Raw genomic sequence first — 7,700 nt, forward strand, 5'->3', positions numbered from 1 at the left:
ATAACGTTTCAACTTCACTCACTACATTGTATTACCCATGATTCAACTAGGAAATATGCAAATAATTTGTTTGGTAAATTGTTTTGGGACAACGTGATGCCATTTCGCTGTCATAATTGATTGAATATATAACAATATGAAAATAAACAGAAAAAAAAATATGTTCATGGTTTGGTAGAGATGAATGGCGTTGTTTCTAAACTTTAAAAAGCGTTGTCGAGGAGGAAATAAGGGCCTTATGGAGAGCCTCTTCCAATCTCCGCTGTTACATCAGCAAACCTCTAGAGGGAGTCCAAAATGAATGGGGCAGAATGGAGTTAATTATTATAAATATTAAAACAGAATGAAATTGTTTAAGAGGTGGAATATAGTAAGTGCGCACAGTAAACTATAAGAAGTACTAAAACTGCTTTCTCTCTTCTATATTGTCTCTCAGCTCTTATCACTTTCGCCTCTTTTCAGCAGCTTACAGTCATTCAATAATGGATAATATTATTTCTAGGATTTTAGTGTTAATTTCAGGGGCATATGAACATCTGAATGAAGGGGAAAAAGCTGAACTGAAAACTCTGCAACATGAGCTGGATGAACTCTATAAAAAGAAAGCTGAAGGGGCATGTCTTTAAGATGTAGGGTTCTACTAACTAAAGCTGAGGGAATTTCAAGACTTACCTATGCAGCTACTTCTTTAGATGTCCCTGACCAAATCGCTAAGATTATTGGTAATACTTTATTTAACTTTTTTTGGAAAAATACATTCCATTACATTAAAAAAAGTTATTATGAATACTTATGAATCTGGTGGCTTAAATTTTCTTAATATCCCTACTCTTAACAACACTTTTGAAATAAACTGGATAAAACAATTTATCAAAAATCCAAATTAATTATGGAACTTTACACCTGCATATATCTTTTCTAAATTAGGAGGACTTAAATTTATCCTACTTTGTAATTTTAACATAGCTAAACTTCCTTTAAAATGATCTAACTTACTCCTCACCGATATTTTATTTGGAATAATTATAATATATTATATAAGAACAAATCATTATTTTTCAGCTTGTGGTTCTCTGCAGGTATATCGCTGGTAAATCAGTTATTTAACCCTCTCCCTCAATTCTTATGTAACTTATATGTATGTTGCTGTATGTTGGTATATTTTGCACTTGCTTGAATTGTTTCCGTGATTCTCAATTTAAAAAAAAAGAAAATCCAATGTTAAGATTTTCTTTTTGAACAACCAGCTTTACTTAATTAAATAATTATTATTTTACTGTTTTGTGATTAATATCTAGCTATGTTGAACCATTTAACTGAGGGCACCGTGGGAAGAGCATAAACTTCGCAGTTAGCACAGTGGCTAATCTGACAAAAAAAAATCTAGCTATTTTCGGGGCTGTGTAAAATGTAATTACACAGCATAGCTAGCTATGTTTATGTAACTGGAACGGTTCTGCGCCACCCCTGGACTGCCGATCCAGCTACCCCCCTGCGTTGTGTTCCAGTAACGTCACAGGAGTCGGAACTGTCACCTCTTTCTCTTTATTTGTCCGAGTTGCAAAAGAGATCAGTATTTGTTGTTAGTGAGAGGACACAGCATCAAAACTCCTCTCACTTCAGCCATCAGCGCAGACTAAGTTTACATATTTACATATATATAACAAAATAATTTGATTATTTCCAAACAATCAGTGATTCTGTTCATATATATATAAAAAAAATAAATCAAATTTCTCAAAATAACAAATAATAAAACAAATTCCCCAATAGTTATATTCAAACCAAAAATACATAAAAGCTCATACGGAGCCATATTTAGTACATCTGACCATGCAGTCAGAGCATCAGCTGGTCTATAAAACAAGCACTATACAAAGAGGTGACATTATAAGTTAAACACTACCCCCTACTGTCCAAAACCAGCAACGCACAAATACAACATACCTGAGTTGCAAATGAGATCAGTATTTGTTGTTAGTGAGAGGACACAGCATCAAAACTCCTAAAATAATATAAAGAGAACAAAAATCTCAATATTTCAGTAGCTAGACCATATAATCAGTGCTTTAGTTAGCTAGCTGTGACCTACAAATACACTAGCTTCACCCATCCCCCACACTCAACAGAAATCCCCCTTTTACAACTACAAGCTCAACAGAGAACATATTTTTAATATTTTCCAGCACTACTATAATCAATTTACACTAAAACAGAACACTTTCACTCGTTATTTTAAACCTCATGTGGGTTTTGCTTTTCACAAGTTGCTCTACATACCTCTCACTTCAGCCATCAGCGCAGACTAAAGGAGGGAACGGAGACCCTGCTCTTTTTACCCGCACTTCTCTTAAAGGGGCAGCACCGTTTTTAAATGTTTTTAACATTTCTCTTTTTTTTTTGCCTTGACATTTTTAAAACATTTGTGAACAAAAACTATTAATCGTGATGCAGATTTATATGAAATGAAATAAAATAAAATAATAATAATAAACAAATAAAATATTTTAGGAATCTGTTTTTTTTTTCTGTTACATTTAGTCACAAAATCAATAAAAATATTTTATACAATATATTTAAATATTTTGTTCAGATTTACACATTTACACTTTTACATATAACGTTACTTTTTTACACTACATTTTAGCTAACCAAATTCCCAAGATTTTTTTTGTCAGATTAGCCACTGTGCTAACCACCAAGTTTATGCTCTTCCCACAGAGCCCTCTGTCGGAAAGTGTATTATTTTACTTGTTCTGAAATACTTTTATTTTGAAACTTTCCTGGGCACTTATTTTGGTGAGACAGTTAGTGATGTCACTTCCCTTTAAGCACATTGTCTCCACTGTGGAGGTGAACCGAGATGGTGGACAGCCCTGTGTGCTGTCCTTTGTGCTGTAAGTTCCTTTCAGATGTAGCACTGACCATTAAGCTAAAATTAGTCTATAAGTGTGTATTTAATCTTTATACATTTTCATGCCTTATTTCAGTGATATTTAAGTGCAGTTTAAGCCTGATTGTATTTAGTAGCCACCTTATTTCGGTCCATAGTGCTTAACTTCCACCATTGTGTGTTAAATGTAACCTTGTTTATACAATCTTCTTTGTTTGATGAAGAAGCATATCATATGTTTAAGAAATAATCTGTATTTTGTTCTCATTGTTCAGTTGTTGGTCACATGGTAACTTTGCTACTGCAATTATTTAGTTCTACCACTAGAGGACTCCAGAGACCATGTAATCCCTTTAACTCTCCTTAGTCTTCCCTTTAGCATAGTGTTTTGTACTGAGTGTTCAGGATGGTAGTATAACTAATATTGTTGTTTATATTGTATTACCCCCTTTTCATTTACCTAACGCTATATATTGTATTTGTTTCCTTTAGACCACACACACACACACACATATATCCCCACAAATCCACAAGCAATGAATGCAAACCCGATTGTCCAACCCTTCAATAAAGTATGCTGGAAGAACCTCTCTGTGCCCATACTCTCTGACCGGAGTCTCCGTCTATAGGATACTATCAGATCAGCATTCAGCATCCAGAGTTACCGACTCTATCACATGGTCCTTTGAGCCGGATCAGATAGTCATCTGAAGACAATATGGAGTCAAAACAATCCTCTGCAGACCCAGCAGTACGTCCTAGACCCCAGCGAGAGAGACTACTCCCAACATATCTTGTTGACTATGAAGTTGGATATCAGCCTCAACCTATAGTTCATCCTACAGTAGCTGCAGCCACGTGGAGGGAAGCACCATCTCACCGAAGCCGATCATCTGCCTCACAAAGCAGTAGAGCCAAAACACAGAGCAGTTATCGTTTGTCGAATCAGAGGTCCATCACTGAAGGATTATCGGACCTGCAGAATGCAATGTTGGAGGAGAGAGTCAAGCAGATGGAGTTAGCAGAAGTGCAGAGACAAATCACTGAGGAAAGCTTAATAGATGAACAGTACCAGATTTTGGACAATCAAGCTCGTGAAGCCCTCAGTAAGAGGGAGGAGCTTCTGAGAGAACAAGAAAGTCAAAGACGTAAGCTGAATGAGGAAGCAGAGATTGCATTAAAGACTAAAGAGAAGATAACCAAACATCTACTGCTGCAACGTAGACTGAAGGAAAAGGAGATGGAATTAGAGAAAGCTGCTCTCATTACATCCTTCCTGAAGGAGGATACAAGTAGCCCTGTCCGGTCCAGGCCACTCAGCGAAAGTGAGTTCAACCCTAGGCTCCCAGTAGAAGACAAGGGAGTACCACCACACTCACAAGGAGAACTTGGACCTCTACACTCTACACCCTTTACCAATACTCCACCACCAGTATGCACAGCAGCAGCCACTGTTCCGCTTGTCTCAACCAGCTCACTGCCAACCTATGTCCAGTCTGTTCCTCAAGATCAACTCTCAGTAACTTCAAGTCCGCTAACTCAGTTACAGCCTAAATACTCTTCCAGAGCTCCTCCCACCACAGCTTCTACCACAGTTGCTCAGCCAGGTCCAATCTACTCTGCAGGTGCCTTTCCACCTCATCCACCACCAACACCTGCAGCACATTTCACTGCTCAACTTGACAGGCAACCAGTAGCTTACAGCCAAGTACAAGTCCAGCAAAGGCCCTTGCCTTATCCACAGCAACAGCCAATGCTACGAGATGCAGCCCCACAGTCTCACTCTTATCCTATGCCAGCTTTGCAGCAAGTGACAGCACCTCCACCAGTCTCCAGAGGATTACCTGGTACAGACCTAATGGAGCTGCTAATAGCTACTTCGTATGGGCTTCCAAGACCTGCTTTGCCCCCATTCACATCTGGGAAAGAGTCTGACTTTGCACTGCTTAAGATGGCTCTGGATAACCTCCTAAACTCACATACTCACCTCACAGAACAGTTTAAGTATCAAGTGCTCTTGGATCACTTAAAGCTGCCGAGTGCCTACAAGCTAGCACAACCATATATGCACGACCCAATGCCATATACATCAGCCCTGCAGGCACTTCAGGATCAATATGGACAACCCAGACAGCTTGTGCAGAGTGAGTTGGGAGCCATTTTCAACTCACCTCCAATAAAATTTGGAGATCCAGACGCATTTGACAACTTTGCCCTGTCAGTGCAAGCTCTGGTGGGCATGCTTCGTTCACTTGAGGGTGAAAATGGTTACGAGCTAAGATGTGGCTCTCACGTCGATAGGCTGCTCAGCAAATTGCCAGCTAGTTACAGAGACAGCTTTGTTGAGTATAGCTTGAATCATGGCATCCTAAGAACTGGAACTGATAAGACGTATACGCTGTCAGACTTCTCTAGATGGCTCCAGCTAAAATCGCAAGCCAAGCGAATCTCATCAAGAGCGGCCTACATGTTTCAAGACCAAACAAAGCCAGTTAAGACCCACAAGAAATCCCAGTGGCATTCATCCAATGTGTATTACAACACAGAGAGTCAGTCTAAAACTACACCTCCAGATCCAGCTCGCAGTACAAAAGTGCCAAAGCCTACATCTGGTCCTAAGCCTTATTGTCCATACTGTGACACCCGAGAACACTACTTGAGCTTGTGTCCCAAATTCAAATCCCTTTCGGCAGATGAAATCGCCACATGGATCAAAGGCAGAAATTGTTGGAGGTGCGGGAGGAACCATGCTCCTGAGGCGTGCACTCTAAAAAAGCCTTGCAAAGTATGTAAGCAGCAACACCTTACTGTGCTCCACAACATGTGTCACTCAGAAGCCAAGAAGGTGTTAATGGTCAGTGCCACCCCAGACACCGTTTATGTCGACCGACCAAACCGCCCACAAAGGGTCATGCTCAAGCTGGTCAAGGTGTGTCTATACAATGCTGGGCACTCACTAGAAGGTTTTGCCATTCTCGGCTACGGGTCAGAGAGGACTCTCATCCTTCCTTCTGCAGTGCAGCACCTCCATCTGACTAAAGAGCCAGAAACCCTGCCCTTGCATACCGTTCGCCATGAGGTGATCCACTTACAGGGAGCTGCAGTCTCATTCGAAATATCCTCATCTCATGCTCCTAAAGCAAGGTACAACATCCACCATGCATTCACGGCTAACGAGTTGAGCCTCTCAGAGCACAGCTATCCTGTCAAATCACTCAATCTACCCACACCTTAGACATGTGATCTCACATAAACTGTGTTTTGTAGCAACATCAGCTCCCTCTTCTACAACAGGGCAGATCATAACAGAAACAGAATCAACCTCTCAAAGATGAGCTCCTTTTTTTATGTCAATCTTTGCTAAAGTTTGCAAAAAAAACATCACCTGGATGCTTGGTTTGTTTTTGATTTGCAGAATTATTTTTTATTTTGTTGAGTGACACTTTGTTGATGGTGTTCAGTGCTGTTTATTTCACTGTATATAGCTGCACATTTAAAAATAATATACACATTTACATTGGACCTGTTTGTTTACTTGAGATGGGCCTTTTGTATTTCATTATTTATTTTTGTAAAAATAAAGCCATATAAATAATATATATTTTATATAATGTATGTTTCAACACTAGTAATTCATTTTACACATAATTTGGTAATAAGTTGAATTAAGCAACCTAAAAAACGAAGGAGCTACTTGGAAGCCGAAAGAGCCGGCTCTTCTTATACCTTTTTTCCACCAAAAAAGTGCTGGTGCCGGAGCTGATTCCTGTGAACCTTTTAAGAACCGGGCCATGTTTCCACTTCTCTAAGGAGTCACTCACTACGTATGTGAATGTGGGCCTAAACAGAAGTCGGGGGATGATTTGAAAACGACAAGGCGGAAACCGAGCTCCTCTTGAAAATTTTGCTGCTGTGACACATTAAAAATAGCTGCTTTCATGCTGAAATACTTTATATTATATATCACTCCGGCTGAGGGTGCTGCTAACACCGCCGCCAGCTCTGCTCCGCACTCCGGCTAAGGGTGCTGCTAACACCGCCGCCAGCTCTGTTTCATACTTCGGCTGAGGGTGCAGCTAACACCGCCGCCAGCTCTGCTCTGCTCCGTACTCCGGCTGAGGGTGCAGCTAACACCGCCGCCAGCTCTGCTCTGCTCCGTACTCCGGCTGAGGGTGCAGCTAACACCGCCGTCAGCTCTGCTCTGCTCCGTACTCCGGCTGAGGGTGCTGCTAACACCGCCGCCAGCTCTGCTCCGCACTCCGGCTGAGGGTGCAGCTAACACCGCCGCCAGCTCTGCCCCGCACTCTGGCTGAGGGTGCTGCTAACACCGCCGCCAGCTCTGCTCCGCACTCCGGCTGAGGGTGCCGCTGACACCGCCGCCAGCTCTGCTCTGCACTCCGGCTGAGGGTGCAGCTAACACCGCCGCCAGCTCTGCTCCGCACTCCGGCTGAGGGTGCCGCTGACACCGCCGCCAGCTCTGCTCCGTACTCCGGCTGAGGGTGCAGCTAACACCGCCGCCAGCTCTGCTCTGCTCCGTACTCCGGCTGAGGGTGCTGCTAACACCGCCGCCAGCTCTGCTCCGCACTCCGGCTGAGGGTGCTGCTAACACCGCCGCCAGCTCTGCTCCGCACTCCGGCTGAGGGTGCAGCTAACACCGCAGCCAGCTCTGCTCCGCACTCCGGCTGAGGGTGCCGCTGACACCGCCGCCAGCTCTGCTCCGTACTCCGGCTGAGGGTGCAGCTAACACCGCCGCCAGTTCTGCTCTGCTCCGTACTCCGGCTGAGGGTGCAGCTAACACCGCCGCCAG

At 42.5% G+C, this 7,700-nt stretch overlaps 1 protein-coding gene across 1 annotated transcript in view; it reads right to left on the bottom strand.

Annotated features, from left to right (window-relative positions):
* The window catches only part of LOC111190875 (uncharacterized), a 5,446-nt gene extending 3,038 nt beyond the window's left edge, over nt 1-2,408 (bottom strand). Inside the window, exon 1 of the mRNA XM_049484535.1 lies at nt 1,948-2,408. The gene's annotated coding sequence lies outside the window, so the exon portion shown is untranslated. The remainder of the gene's footprint in view (nt 1-1,947) is intronic.
* Between the last annotated feature and the right edge of the window lie 5,292 nt (nt 2,409-7,700).

The sequence above is a fragment of the Astyanax mexicanus genome, chromosome 10 (genome assembly GCF_023375975.1).
Source record: "Astyanax mexicanus isolate ESR-SI-001 chromosome 10, AstMex3_surface, whole genome shotgun sequence".
NCBI lineage: Eukaryota > Metazoa > Chordata > Actinopteri > Characiformes > Acestrorhamphidae > Astyanax > Astyanax mexicanus.